This window comes from Ambystoma mexicanum, chromosome 5p, assembly GCF_040938575.1.
Source record: "Ambystoma mexicanum isolate Mex_15411 chromosome 5p, UKY_AmexF1_1, whole genome shotgun sequence".
In the NCBI taxonomy this organism is placed as follows: Eukaryota; Metazoa; Chordata; class Amphibia; order Caudata; family Ambystomatidae; genus Ambystoma; species Ambystoma mexicanum.
Genome location: NC_090930.1, coordinates 617,051,407 through 617,067,805, shown reverse-complemented (window position 1 = coordinate 617,067,805; position 16,399 = coordinate 617,051,407). Strand labels below are relative to the sequence as shown.

Genomic DNA, 16,399 nt, shown 5'->3' with positions numbered 1-16,399 from the left:
CTCCCCCGGCTCCTCTATCACGCCCCTCCCCTAGAATCTGGTAGTGCCAGATGACTCCACCAGCTTCTGGCAACCTCAGCAGGTGGTGAGTGGTGCGTTTGGATTTCTGTGGCTCCATGGGCACGTACCCAATGGTTCTCTGGCACAGTGCAATGGAAACATTGTCCTCCTCCCCCCTTCTCTCCTCTAATCCGGTAGTGCCAGCCGACTCGCACAGCTCCTGGAAACTTTACCACCCTCTGCTATCCATGATGCCCTGGGACCTTCTTTAATTCCCACCAATCGGAGCAATTAGAGGATTGAACCCGGGTCGGAATCTATGGGAGTGCACGAGGTCAGCTTGGTTATCGCCCACATAGTGGGCGCCGATCAGGTCGGACCATGGCTACGGTAAATATCAGACAGTCCTAGCTAAAAAAACACAAAAAAAATCAGGGCAGTGCTTAAAAATAGAGCACAGCCGTCTTGCTCTTGCCAGAACACACACACACGCATACAGGAGAACTGGCAGCGCTGCCCGACAAGCAGCCCTGAATCCTCGCTACCAATAGCGAGCACACACTGTGCAAATTCCCTGAGCTCTACTGAATTCACTAGAAAAAAAAATAACACAATAACAAACACTTAGGTGGGACAAAGATTTTTTGTTAAAGAGAGCGTTACAGCGAGGACAGCGACGCGGCAGTTGGGAAGAGCGTCCGCCAGGTTCTCGGAGCCGGTGGGAGTGAAAGAGGCGCACACAGAGGCACTGCAGAAGATCCACTTGGATGTGGGAGGGGCTAGTGGCCGGCGATTTGCATGCACGGCCCGCCCCCCGATGACGTCGCTGGAGGGGGCCGTCTCACCCGGCACTGGAGCGGAGTTGAGGCAGCCGAGGCTGTTCATTGAGAGCTGGTAACAGGCTGGCTCCGCGGCGCCCGCGCTCAGGCAGAGTGTAAGGACCAGGCAGAGCTGTCGCTCAGCGCGCACCTCCCCGCAGCAGCCACAGAGCTCAGCTTCAGCGCCGCGGACAGGTGGCATGTGCCACTAGCACGAGAGCGCGCTGCCCTGCAAGCTCCTGAACCGACGCATAGCTCCCAGAAGCTCTGAACTCTGCCGGGAGGACCCAGCTGCTTGCCCGTGACTGCACCACTGGGAGTACTGACTCCGCACCTTCGTGAGTACTCATCCCACATTCTTGGGAGTACAGTGCCCGGCAACCGGCGCCCTCTGTCGCAGTCTCGGAAGGACTCCCTCCACACCTCCAGGAGTACTCCAGTCACACTCCTGGGAGTAATATACAGTCACATCGGGAGGACTGATCCTGTACCCTTGGGAGAGCGCTACACGCCCCGCAGGAGGTCTGTTTCCGCACTTTCCAAAGGACTTTGCCCGCAAAAGAGGAGGATATTGCCGGCATCATCCGAAGAACTCGCTTCACACACCTGGGAGAAGTGTCCTTCCAACCCGTGGGGATTCTGTGCACTCCCTTGGACTGTACTCGGCCTTCACTCTAGGGGTCCCGCCCTGCTGCTGGTGCTGTACTCTTGTGTGAAGTTAGACCCGCTGCGCTCCCCCTCTCAGGCCTCCTGGCACCGGACTCCGTGGAATGAGGAGGGCTGCTCGGGCCCGGCGTGGGATTTGCACCACAGCGTTGAACTATCTTCCCGTCTGCATCGCTTTCCACGTGCCCCCCTCCCCGATGTGCTGAGAGGGCAGCTAGCTTGGCTTCTGCCCTCACGCAGGATTAAAGCTGGAGGTAAGCGCCTGGGTGGCAGCAATGGCGCGAGCTGGGCAGGCACCCCCCTCCCCCCCCAAACACCCCCTCCCTCCCCTAACCCAGGCAGTGCCGCGCGCTTCTCTGGTCCCCAGGGGAGCTCGCCAAGTCACATGAAAGTGCGCTTTGTCCGGGGGCGCCTTCACATGCAGATTCCGAGACTGGCAGTCAGTGGATACAAACGCCGGCATGTTTGTGATGGGCAGGAGGGCAGACTTTCATCCCCACCGAGCCAGCCCAGGGCTGGACCGGCATCTCGGACAGGGGAGGTGTGGTGGGCATTAAAGGCTTCGGTCTATTGGAAGGGACAACGGCTGGCCTCTGGCAAGGCCACTAACATCAACCTTGGCCGTCATTCACCTCTTAACCAGGGCACACTGGCACGGGGGGCAGAGATGCCTTCTTATCGTTTTGTGAACGGGATTAACTGATTGTTGCATCTTCGCAGAACCTGTCAAAGCAGACACATGGAACAGGGCTTGTATGTGCCCTAATTGGGTACACTGCGATTTCCACACAAGCGGCAGTGTGGGCCAGTCTGCTGCAGGCAGGGCAATCCCATCTCTTTTCATCTGCACGTTCTTGGCGGGTTCCGCTTTGAGGGGTCGCGATGATAACTTTGTTAAATAGGGATGGGTACAGAGCGGCTTTTCATAAAGCCAAACTGCCCTGCTTAGGGAGGGGGCACTTGGAAGAGGCAATGACTTCATTAAAGTGCACACACCAGCGATGCAGGCACACCATGACAGCATCATGAAGCATTGTTTTTGTTTTTCTGGGACCATACAAAAGGAGAAGCCCCTTTGCCCACAGTGTGTGTGTGTGGGGGGGGGGAGGGGGTGAGGGGGCGGCGGGGGTAATTCTTTCTTGATGCATGAGCGAAATGATCTGCATCCATTCTACGATTTCTCTCCGCAGCCCACGAGTGCGGGGTCAGTGTTCGTGAGGAGTACACCATTCCCCTAGCCAACACGCACATTACTAATTCTAGCTGAGTCCAGAGCCCTCACGGCTGGTGACGGCTTCGGCTTCCCTCAGCCATGGGGAACAGCCAGGGCGAGCGAGAGTGATGGCGAGGGGGCACACGCCTCAGCTGGCACCGACAGAGAATACCAGGCAGCAGAGGGCCGATGCCACCCCAGGGTTATGCCATTCTGCCATGAGCGGCGTCGGCTGTGCACTTCGCAGAAAGGCGCGATGCGCCACTGCCTCCTGCACGCGCATCCCACACGGCGGGATTACAACTCGTCGGTCGTGTGCACTGCATGTGCACGCATGTAATTAATCCAGTACAGGGTCCTTTTTAGCATCACGGGTCTCGCGTTGGAACTGGGCACGGGTGATTGGCATGTCCTCCCAGGGGAGACCTTTCTTATTTACTGATTAGCCGCCGACTCATCCTGCGTGCCTCGCGCCCTATCAGGGCGCCACGAGAACGCGGCCCCAATCGCGGGCTGCCACAAGCCATCTCCTGCAGCGCTCGAGACGCTTGTACAGGGGCCGCCTGAGGCTGCCCGCTCCAGTGGCCGTGAAGTGCCAGCTTTGCATAGGACACACGAGGGCGAGCGCAGGTCCATTGGGCACTAGCAGAGCCCGGGCTGAAGGAACGTGAGCCCCGGCTACGGGGGCCGCTCGGTTTGGCTGAAGCGTGAATGTGCTAAATGGACCCGGGCGAGAGGCCCAACCACGGCTTCTGTTTTCCCAGCCATTGAGCTGACACGCAGGTCACGTCCTTGCCGATAAAGTTATGCTCAACTTTTTATAGGGATACTACCTAAGGCTTGCAGTATGTGGTACACGCTTCCACGGGAGGGCGTCCGGCAAGCTTTGGGCAATCAAGCGTTTCCGTAGCTTGCAATGCAGTTGTCGGTTTCGGTTGATAATCATGTTCGAACTCACATAAAATGAACGTTCCTCTAGAGTTGAAAAATATTCCCCAATGCAGTTGTGCATATTGTATTATCCAGAAAAGGCATAAAGCCAGAGCCCCGTCCTGCCGGAAACCTCTGATCAAGCTGGATACCGAAACATAACTAATGCTGGCACGCAGCCCACTGAGTTATCTTCCTAGGCTAAGCTTCCATTCACGCAAGCTATACTGCCAAGGATCTGGAGGGCAGGGATGGGCTGGTTGGTTCCAGCAACACTTACCTGCACATGGTGTAATTCCACGACACAGACTTATGTAGGCACGCAGCCCACTGAGTTATCTTCTTATTCACACAAGCTATACTGCCAAGGAGCGGGAGCGCAGGGATGGGTTGGTTGGTTCCAGCAACACTTACCTGCACATGGTGTAATTCCACAAAACTATGCCACTTCCAGGCTTATGTAGGCACGCAGCCCACTGAGTTATCTTCCTAGGCTAAGCTTCCTTTCACGCAAGCTAAACTAATGGTTTGTCTTTATTAAACTGCATTAATGCTTTAAAAAAAGTAAATTCGTAAAATCTATTACAACTAGAAATCAAGAGAAAAAAAACAAAGCAAAAAACTAAGGAAATCTATAATTGAAGCCATCTTCACAACACTGCAACAACACATAAGCCGGAGCAACGGCACACGCGGACTGACACCGATCCAATACCCGCACCAAAGCTCAGCACCCGGTGTACACCGAGTTGAAGCTGCCAACAGATCACCACTCCTCACTATCCTACTCCCTCTTCACCCTACTAACCAATCCCCCCCCCCTTAGCACTTACAGATCCACCAGAGCGCCTGGGGACCAATTCCGTTGGTGACGGTGCGCGGTACAAATACCTTTAACATTTAACATCTTTAACTGGGACCTTGCGTGTCGTGGGTGGGGCAGTTCTATGCACTGCGTGCAGAAGTCAAGCAATTGTGCACCCACAGGGTGAGCTCGTGGATGCCTGTGACTTAGCCCTCATTCCCTTTCCATTCCACGCGGCCTTCACTGCAGCCTTTATTCGCACGGCGGAGGGGTGCTCCGCTCCACAGCTAAGGTGCCATTTATATGCAGCATATTGCTGTTTGCCGAGTGAAATTGCTTTTCTACATCACTGTCTTGGCTGACTTCGGGATCAAAGCTGGGAAGCAGCGGCAGGCCTGTAGTGAATTTGTATAGTACGTCGAGCTGGGTAATGAAGACAGGAGTTCATGGACTCGAGGTAACAGTCTGTGCCTTCCACTCGCCCACTCGCCCACTCGCTTTCTCGCTCGCTCTTTCTCTCTCTGTGTAAATATGCATAAGCGCACATAGATATGTCGAAAGGTAGACATTTGAAGTACCTGACTTTGCCTAAAGCCGCCAGTCTGTTAGATCTCTGCTTTTCCTTATGAAGGGTCATGGGGGCAGTGTACTCAGAAGATGCCTTGCCTCCCCACACCCCGATGGCACTCCAGTAGCCTGGATGAGTGGGATGACTGCAGCCTCTCTCTCCACTGCTCTGTCGGTGCATTTGAGCGGCTCTTGTAATTGTCTCTAATGTGTTCTGGTGGCATTAAGAGCAGGATTAGCAGAATATGTATTATCAAAGCAGGGCTGGCAACGACCGCCGCCGTGTCGCCAGCAGAAGCGTGGACACAAGCTTTTCTGACTTAAGTCTGGGGGTTGGGGGAGGGGGGCACAGACCTTCACAGGCCCAAAACGTTTTGAATCCACACGAGACGCAGTCTTAGCATAATGTGAATGCAGGCGCAATATTGCACGACTACACAACACGCCAAGCCCAAAACGGACACCTTCCTGTCCTTTTTTGCGAGCCAGGTTAGGGGGATATGCAATACAATACCATTATGTACTGGAAGCAACGGAGGCCCAATGACCTTAATACTAGCCATGATGTGAAAAACCTGTGTGCGTGGTGTCACCTATGAAGAGCACAGCTTACATAAAGAAAACAATCGTAAACAAAAAACTAAAATCATGTGAGCTCTAGTTGTTGAATGCATGTGGCGATACAGATTCATTAAACATTCCAGGACCTGAACAGTGAAATGACATGCAATGCAAGTCCTCCTTTAGAAGTCGTGTCACTTCACATGCATGGAGTACTCTGTTTCTTCTTCCTTTGAACCCCGGTCGCATAATTCCATAGCACTGCCTGCCTGTGCAGCTGAAGGAGATTGCGGGTCAGATAGATGAAGCTCTGCTGAAATTGAACATTGAGTTGTCCTTTTACTTGGTGACATTAATCCACTAAATACTATAAGTCTGTTCTGCAGCCGCGACCAGATCCGTGGTACTACTGCTTCAAACCCGTGCATTCCAAGATGCCCACTCAATGCATAATCACATATGAGCTCACGATATCGAGAGGTAGCCTGAACATTGCCAGACTACCACACACCCCCAGCACTCATGCCATCAATGCAGAAACGTCCATAAACCGAGGCCAAGGGGACTTGCTAGGATGGAATGACAAGCATCCTTTGTGGCAGCTGGGTGCACACTTCTGCGAGCAGCTTCAGAAGAAGACTTTTAAGTGAGGCAGTATACCTTCTCTAGTTTTTATGCACATGATTTAGAATACAAGATATTTCTTCTTCATATTTTCCCACAGAGAATCTTTCAGAGGACTGTAAATAACATTGACACATTCTAGCCGGTCCCAGTGAGAGTGCAGCAATGAGGTCAGACACGCTGATCAGAGCTGGTGCAAGTGTGTCAACAACAAGGATGTGTCAACAACAAGGAACATGTTTCCACATTCTAGCTGGTCCCAGTGAGAGTGCATCAATGAGGTCAGACACGCCGGTCAGAGCTAGTGCAAGTGTGTCAACAACAAGAAACATGTTTCCACATTCTTGCAGGTCCCAGGGAAAGTGCTGCAATGAGGTCAGGAACGCTTGTCAGAGCTAGTGCAATGTGTCAACAACAAGGAACATGTTTCCACATTCTTGCAGGTCCCAGGGAAAGTGCTACAATGAAGTCAGACACGCTGGTCAGAGCTAGTGTACGTGTGTCAACAACCAACGCTTTGGTGTAAAGCGTTTTATAAACCAATAAATACAAATACAATAAATACAAGGAACATGTTTCCACATTCTTGCAGGTCGCAGGGAAAGTGCCACAATGAGGTCAGACACGCTGGTCAGAGCTACTGCAAGTGTGTCAACAACAAGGAACATGTTTCCACATTCTAGCAGGTCGCAGGGAAAGTGCTACAATGAGGTCAGACACGCTGGTCAGAGCTAGTGCAAGTGTGTCAGCAACAAGGAACATGTTTCCACATTCTAGCAGGTCGCAGGGAAAGTGCTACAATGAGGTCAGACACGCTGGTCAGAGCTAGTGCAAGTGTGTCAACAACAAGGAACATGTTTCCACATTCTAGCAGGTCGCAGGGAAAGTGCTACAATGAGGTCAGACACGCTGGTCAGAGCTAGTGCAAGTGTGTCAGCAACAAGGAACATGTTTCCACATTCTTGCAGGTCCCAGTGAAAGTGCTGCAATGAGGCCAGACACGCTGGTCGGAGCTAGTGTAAGTGTGTCAACAACAAGGAACATGTTTCCACATTCTAGCAGGTCGCAAGGAAAGTGCTACAATGAGGTCAGACACGCTGGCCAGAGCTAGTGCAAGTGTGTCAACAACAAGGAACATGTTTTCACATTCTAGAAGGTCCCAGGGAAAGTGCTGCAACTAGGTCAGACACGCTGGTCAGAGCTAGTACAAGTCTGTCAACAACAAGGAACTTGTTTCCACATTCTAGCAGGTCCCAGTGAAAGTGCTACAATGAGGTCAGACACGCTTGTCAGAGCTAGTGTAAGTGTATGCCAACAACAAGGAACATGTTTCCACATTCTAGAAGGTCCTAGGGAAAGTGCTGCAATTAGGTCAGACACGCTGGTCAGAGCTAGTGCAAGTGTGTCAACAACAAGGAACATGTTTTCACATTCTAGAAGGTCCCAGGGAAAGTGCTGCAATGAGGTCAGACACGCTGGTCAGAGCTAGTGCAAGTGTGTCAACAACAAGGAACATGTTTTCACATTCTAGAAGGTCCCAGGGAAAGTGCTGCAATTAGGTCAGACACGCTGGTCAGAGCTAGTACAAGTATGTCAACAACAAGGAACTTGTTTCCACATTCTAGCAGGTCCCAGTGAAAGTGCTGTAATGAGCTCAGACACACTGATCAGATCTAGTGTGTGTGTGCCAACAACAAGGAACATGTTTCCACATCTTGTATAGTTTCATCGTCTGGCGTGTGGTAGATAACCTGTGTGTGCACCACTTGAGGGGCAGTGGGGTATGCCCTCTGGGATGAGCCAGAAAGGAAGATGGTAGCGGGATATTGCATAGTTAGATATACTGACAGAACGACTGATACAGACGGGCACACATAACTGCAATAACAGGGCAAGGACTAATTAAAAACATCTTCCCACATAGCAAAACACACAAGAGCGTGCAATCTGTATACTTGACTGGACGTTTTCTATACTTCAAAACAATGTCTGCCTCAAACTCTTCAAAGTTGACATTTGACTCCTAGTGTACGTCCTTGAGCTGTCAACGCTTGTTTTTTTACCACTTGCCATGCTCATATTCTGATTAAAGCTGCTTGCCGCTAAATCAGAATATGAGCTAGGCCACTCTGTGTGTGTCCTACTTTATTGTGCATAGATCGTTTGTGCACTAAACTACCCTCTCTCCCTTTGAGGGGCATCATGTCTCTTCAAGGTGAGCGTTTGTGCTTGGAGTGCCACATTCCCATCACATGCAAACGACTTAAAACAGCCCCAGTGCCCACACAAACTATGAGAAGCCTGTTCTCCACCGGACCCTGTGGCTATCACTGCAAGAGGTAATCAGTGGCAGAGCCATGGTTAGAAGGGGGGCACCCGCTCCCTTATTTCCCCCCTGCTGCCCACTGCACCCTCAGCCTCCCATTGGTGCCCTATTATGCCCCCACCCCTCTGGCATCAACACAGCCTCAGTCACTGGAGGCACTGGACCACAGTAACAGGCTGCTAGAACAGAGATGCACTGACATGGACAAGGGTCATTCAATGTCCAGTTGATGTGTTCCTTGATATCCCGCCTAACCAAATGTCTGTACATCTGTATGCTGTGCCCAGCCAAAAGCAGGAAGTAGTATGACATTTTAAAAGTACTTACGATCACATAACACGTCCTTAAAAGGGGCACAGCCCATAACAAGCCAGTGAACAACAAAAGTGTCATCTGCGAATGATGTGCAGGCACTGGTCTCCTGTTTCTAGGGGATATCAAATCCTCTCGAGCCCTGTTCACGCAGGCCTGGCTTTAATGCGGTCATACTTTGTCATTCAGCAAAGATCGCATCTGATAGTTGGGCGCAACGCATGCCGCGCTGGACTCGCTTCTCTATGTGGACACGCGTTCTTGCTGGCAGCCGTTCATGTGGGCAGAGGTCATAGGTGTCAACTGTTTATGAATACGCACGTTCTTCTCTTCAGCTGCAAATGGGAACTTATTTTAGGTTTCTTTTTTTGTCCTCCGGTTATTGGTTTCAAATCGCGTTATGATTGGGTTACAACTCTTTAAAATGTCACTTGTTCTGGGTTTGGTCTTTTGTTGTAGCCTGATGTTTTTGGTTTCTGCTCTTGCTGTTTTTGCGGATGTAGATTCTTGATCTCATCAGCTGCGGTTGGACCCACTGCAGATCATATCAACAATAATATATATATATATATATATATATATATATATATATATATATATATATATATATATATATATATATATATATATATATATATATTTGCCAGTGGTTATCATTATCTGCACGTGTTCAGGGTTACGTTTAGGTTTTAATGTATAGTGTTGACATTTTGATATGACATTTTTGCTGTGCGATTTGATGTGAATTAGTTTGAATTCTGGACATGTAAGTGCTGTAATGAATTATTTCTGCATTATGCATGATATAAGCATTGTGGAAAGTTTTGTTTAAAACTGAATGCACAAATAATAAAATAAGTAAATTGTTAACTACAAAACATTGAAATCGGTTATACAAATCTGTGTTCTAATGAACGCATTGTAAATAGTAATACACTGTGGCCCTGATTTACAAAGTGTTTTTCAATCGGTGCATCCCATCGGAAAACATTTTGTGAATCAGTCCCTGTGCTGCAGTGCCTGGAAGCCACCTGCAGTGTTGGAATCTTGCATAGACAGATGCATTTGTATCACACGGAATGTAACTCACTCACGCACCAAGCTCTCATCAATTATGCAGCGTTGCAAAAGTATGAAGATCCAGAATTCATGATAGCACTATGCCCTGAATGGTCCAGGGAAAGGTCACCATTCCGCTCTGCACATGCAGAGTTTCACAGGGCATATGGTTCTCCTGCCATCTGGGTCCATGCTGAGTACATTACTAAAATACTTTAAGATTGTATGGGGTGTCATTTCCGAAGCTTTCACTTGCATCGTTGTGCATTCCAAAAAGAGCAGTCCTCTGCCGGGCCCAGAGCGCTGCATGCAAAGTAACCTTCAGCATAGACACCTCTTCGTCAATTCCTTTCTGTAAAGGCTCTTGCATGGCTCTGACGCTTTGTTGTCTGTACAGTGTGTATGACTTATTTGAGCCTGCTTACTTTAGGTTATGTATTTGTTACAGCGTGTTGGCTTAGCCGGCTTATCTCCATTCCCCACTCTGCCAGCTCTGCCTCTTGCAAAGCCCGCACAATGCAGGCCCACAGATCCAGGGATTTAGCTGTGTGTCAATAGGCCGGGGATAATGGCCACATTTGCCGTTTCGGGCCATCCTTATACGCATGCAGATCTTTCTTCATATTCCATCGCCCTTTATGTTGCCAGTGCCTTGTTACTATGGCCGGTGCTCCACATAATCTGGGCTGGAACCCTTGGGGATGGCCTTTGAGAGCATCATGACCAGCCCCTGAAAATGCTGCAGCACTTGACCAAACAGCGATTCCCCAGGCTTGACCCGCCTTTGAGCGCCCCCTTATTTCCACTTGCTAGGGAATTTTGCGACAGTGTATTCAGTAAGTCTGTTTTTTTTTATTTTTATTTTTCACAGCTCATGCTGCCTTTTGCTTTACAGTGGGATTGTCCAACTCCACTCCTCGAAGGCCGGAATCCTAACAGGTTTTTAGGATATCCCTCATTAATATTCATGAACAAAAATGTGCATACATTTATAATCATTGCATGCAGATGTATCTCATTAATATTAATGATGGATATCTTGAACATCTGACATGGTTCGAGGCCTCGCGACCTGGGGTTGGACAACCCTGTTTTACAGGGTTCCACATGCTTATAGCCACCTTGGGAATGTAATCAAATGCACAGCATTTTGGAGGGTGGGGGAATTGCCTTTGAAACAAAATAAAAACCGAACTGGCGTTAGATACCATGATCCATAGACCATCGCTCCAAGCTTTTTTCTAACACTTGTAAAATGTGTAGAATTAATATCTGCTTCCACCAGGGAAACGAAATACCATCACCCTCCGAATTACAATGTCCAATACTGTCACTTGTGTAAAAATATCCTTTTGGAAATACACACAATACCTGATTCACAACGCGTTTTTTTCCCAATGGGTGCATCCCACTGACAAAACGCTGTGTGGGTCAAGCCCTGTTTCATACTTGTCGACTGCAAACGTTTTACATGTGTTCTATGTTGGCAGGCACTGTTTTAGTTATAATAATCAATGTTGGGGTCTTCAATGCCCTTGCTAAGGGATGTGATTTCTGAATTATGTTTGGCAATTTCGGCTGTTTAGTATTCATGCTGGATTCAATACATGTTATGGACATGTATGAGGATTGAGCTTGTAGTCCTACTTTCTATTTTCAATATTTGTTTCAGTAAGTTAATATGTTGTATGCTGTTTGTAAAACACATAACAACATAGCTGTGAGCTGTTGCTGTTATTGTGGACGCAGACCTGCAGCAATGTGCAGGCCATTTCAAGCGAATAGCGCCCATTCTTTCTATCCTTCCATCGGTAGCTCAGCTGGTCCTATTTTTAGTATGCTCATGTAGGCATTCGACCACCAGAAGGCTTGCACATGTTTGCAGAACATCTGGCAGTTTACATGGGTGGCAACAGATCACCGTCAAGGCCCATCAGATCTTAGGTACTGAGGCTGACTTGTTAATGCTGCACTTCAAAGAAGTCCGCATTGGCACCCCTTGTGTGGAAAAGAGTGCAGCCAAAACAGCCTTCTCAAGTGCTCACAGAACCCTAACTCAACGAGAGCACGCAATCGCTGTGCCCATGACAATTATCTGCAATGTATAACGACACCCTTTGCACTCGGCAGTGTCCTGGAATACAACGCGAGGGCCAATCCACTCGGTTTTTCACAGCAGTAAACATCCATTCTTCCCCTCCCCCCCCGTCCAAAACAATCACATCCATCCATTGGCCATGCCGAGCATTACGCCGAGTGCTCTGCTCATGCCATGTTTACTCCGCTTGACATTGATGGAAAAAGGCAACAGTGCATCGGCCGGGTGTACAATCAGGAGTACCGAGGGTGGAAGGACACGAGGAATGTGTACACAGCACAAAGTAGGTCATATGCTATTCCATCGGCTGCTCTATTGATGACGTTGAAGCAAAATTAAGCAACTGCGACACCACATTCAAGGCGTGTGCAAAGCAAGGTTCCACAAACTGTCTGCCAAGATTTTCAGTTCTCCTGACTAAATCACACCCTCAAACTAGCCCTCATTACGCAACTATGCAGTTATAGGTGGAACGTGCACGGGAGCGAGAGGCCCTATTGAGCTAGGCTGCATCTCAGCTCAGAAGCAAAACCTTTGAATATATCTTTGGCAAGGTCATGTATATGATATTTATGGTAAGGGGGTGCTTGTGCTCGAAAGGTCGTCTTGATAAACGGTTTGCATTTAGTCATGTCATGATAACTCTATGGGATGGCCTGGGAGTTGTTTTAGTATAATTGCATAAGCTTGACAACGTAGGAGAAGGGTTGGGTCTGACTTGTGAAGGGAGGTGCCCTTTTCAGTGCCATTATTAAGTGGGTATTTTTAGGAAAATACCCAACAAACACCACACACTCCATTGTTGAACAGCCAGTACTATATGTGGACATTAAGGAGCACTTTTTATGTTGCCTTTGAATAATGCAACCTTGATGATGTGTGCTTATAAAAGGATTTGGCATGCAGTTAGTGGTGTCGAATGGTACCGTATGGTTGCTTTATGTATAGGAGATCAGTGTAGGAGATGGATTTGATCCGTTTTTTGAAACTTTTAAATGATATGAGAAAACATGTTGTAAAAACATTGCTGACAGTAAAATCGATACACAAAGACCTTTGCTAAACCGGCTTAAAAGAGCTCTGGTGCAAACATGAAGATTGCCCAACAAACCTTCCCAATCCTTGCCTGGCATCATTTTTTTTAAAGTTAGCTGTCGTGTATTAAGGCAAGGTTCAGTTAAATCTAGCGTCCATCTGAGGCAGCACACTTTGCGTTCCTGTTGAAGGGCAGCAGTTAATAGTACACCGCGAAGGCACACACGCCGCCAGAAGCCATTTCCCTGGATATCACAAGCTGTAAGTCCTGTTTTGACTGATCATAACGCATGGAATCCAGCAAGCATGCACTTTAAGAATGCACTTTAAGAACTAAGTAGCTTCAGGGACATGCATAGTCACAAAGCACATCATCGCTCTCGGTTAGTCTGGGTTCTGCAGTAAGTAGTAGTGTTTCCAAAGAACCTAACACACAACGTGAGAGGCAAAGCAGACGCTGCAGTGTTGCCATGGGTTACATGCGTTGCACCAGCTACCATAGAACCGCAGCCAAACCCCTTTTGAATACTAAGGGGCTCTGATCATCTCCAGCCTCCTTTTCGATGAAGTATATCCCTACAGTTTGTACATCCAAGCACGCGGATAATTGATAACACTGTCCATGCCAAAAACAGAAGCTGCATCCCTCACACACAATGTTTTTCATGGAGGGAGGGATACGCCGCTCACGCTCGAGAAAAATAAATACCTCAATTGCAATGTAGTGAACAAGTAAACCGAGGTGTGCTTGGGCATAGCCCCGGTGTTTACAAAGGGTCACTGGCATTACACTAAAACCAGTCTACTGATCACGCGCACCTTCGGTAATAGTGTGACCTCTTCTTTGTGTATTTCAATTTCGATTTCTATTGATTCATCGGATTTTCGTTAGCATCCGGATCTGATAATCCCCCCTTTGAATGTTGCTGGGACCTTTACATGCGGCAACAGCAGCAGACAGAGCCTGGCCATTCCAATATAACTAAGAATGATAGCAACAGCCAACCATCCTCTACCTTAGTCTGGCCAAGCACACGCACACTATTTATTAGAAAAACTCAGCACTGCTGCAAGTGCAATCAGCACTCGAGTGGACTTTCCTCTGCTGCAAAACACACGGGGCCTGCTTTACAAAGCGTTTTCCAATGGGGTTGCGGCATTGCAAAACACTTTTGTAAACCAGGCCCATTTACTTTCAGTGCATATTTACACCAGGGTGCTGTTTTCCCTAGTCCACGTTCTCTGCCCTGGAGCAAAACAGGAATTGAAAGGATATGTTTTGCTCTAGGGCGCGTTTTGGTCTACTGCTAATTGCATTGGCACTGATGCAAAGTTTCTGTAATATGGCCTCCTGTGAGCCAAATAACTGCCCTGCAACCATGCTCCGAAATGCATACATTGATTAGAAATTCTGATTTATGTGAATAATTGTCTCAACACTTGTTAAAGACTAATGAACAATGAATATTAACAGGTACTTATGAAAGGGAACTTTCTTAAAATACACGACACATTGTGTATGGAAACACATTTCATTATTGTATTCTGTTAAGAATAAACTTTCAAATACCTTCTATAGCTTATTACTTGGATTAGCCATTATTTTCTTACCAATTTAAATTAGAAAACGCTGTCTGACCTCTGCGCTGGAATGATTGTGTTCTTACATGCGGGTTGCACTATTACGAGTAACCTCATAACCTAGAAGACAGACCTGTATGAGATTGAGTGGAGGAATGTGTATAGCCAGGCCCACAGGCCCCCACTAGTGGGTTCCAATACTGAAATGTGGGGGAAAGAAGGTTGAAACTTTCATTTCCAGTTTTGTTTACATGACAGTTGATTTGCCTAGCATATATTTTCACCCGGATGAAGTTCCATTATCTGGGTGTCTGAACTGACAACCTCAGGAGAAGTTAGCTGAAGCATGTCCTTGCCCAAGGATGCAGGTGTGGTCATTACAAGGCAAAGGTGTGTGGTTTATGATGGTGGCGATCAAATCTCTGGGTCACTACTCAAGCCTCTTATCACAATGTAGTGTTCCCATATTCCGGCAACTGGTGCAAGAATTCGCATAAACATGCTGATGTTACTGTGATTTCGATTCTCTCGCTGTTTCTTGCAGATAAATGAAGAGAATCCCTGATTGGAGGCTACATAGGAAGTAATGTTTTGGAAAAACACTACTAAAACATGGGTGTTACTAGTCATAGCTGAGCCAACAGATGGCCATACGACTTTGGTTTTCACGTTGACATTCATTCTTTCCCCTTTAACGCTAAGTTGACTGTACTAGACCCAGGACCGGGCTATAAAATAGTCCCGGCATCAATTAAAAAGTGTCCCACAGTTGCAAATGGAAATCTGTTCCTTTTGTGACAGACTGTTTGAATAGTACCCAAGGGGGGATTTTTTGAGACAACACGATGCACATTGTGCATTTTAATGAATATGTATTCAGCAACGCTGGTCAAACCTACTAGCCTACTAGCCACATTATTCATCAGACTGGCCCACATTGCCCAAAAAAGTGGCCCACTTTCACCAAAATACTGGCCCACACGAGCATTTAGTGTTTTTGGTTCGGGCATTGCCCTATTGCCCTAAAGGCCAGTCTGTGCCTGCCTAGATCCTTTAATTTCAACAGGACGCTGCTTTTATTATTTCATTTTATTTTTGCTGTGGTTTGTTTATTTCCTGAAGGTTTTTGTAATGGAATTGGTCTTGGAAGAGTAAAGGAGGTAGCGGTTGCCGATTATATGTGGTAGGCGGCCAAAGAAATTATTGACTTGTGCATTTGACATCATTAATCCTCTATTAACTTACTGCACCTGATTTATAAAACGCCTTTTCAATGGTACAATCCCATTGAGAAAAAGAAAAAAACGTTGTAAATCAGACTGCTGTGTTCCCCTTCAAGCACAAGAAGCTTTCTTTCTAGTTTAAGTTGTTATTACAAATGTGTAAAATATAAATACATCATAAATGATTTGAACAATTGTACCATAAGTGTATACATTTTATTTCAAGCTAATTTGTCTAACAAAGACATTGGGGGCCATTACGACCTGGCCGGTAAGGGATACCGGGCACCGGTAAGGAGACCGGTGCCGGTAAACCCTTACTGCCCTATTCCAAGGTCCCTTGGTGGGGACCGTAAGGAACGTGTGGTCTGACCACACGTCCCTTACGGGTCCCGCTAAGGGACCAGGGCACTAATAACAGGCTTGCAAGTCGCGAGCCCGTTATTAGCGCCCTCCCCATTCCCATTGAGCCCTATGGGGGCTCAAATGGGAATGGGGAATGGTCCGTTCAATGGGGACTTACCGGTTCCGCCAGGGTCGGACTACACCGGTAAGTCCCCATTGAACGAGACTGGACACGG

General features: G+C 47.9%; 1 protein-coding gene across 3 annotated transcripts in view; it reads left to right on the top strand.

Moving 5' to 3' along the window:
- The first annotated feature begins 794 nt into the window (after positions 1-794).
- LOC138481092 (protocadherin-11 X-linked-like) overlaps positions 795-16,399 on the top strand; it is a 623,638-nt gene continuing 608,033 nt past the window's right edge. Inside the window, exon 1 of one of the 3 annotated variants that reach the window (XM_069612998.1) lies at positions 795-1,738. The gene's annotated coding sequence lies outside the window, so the exon portion shown is untranslated. The remainder of the gene's footprint in view (positions 1,739-16,399) is intronic. The other 2 variants (XM_069612997.1, XM_069612996.1) reach the window with 2 other exon arrangements.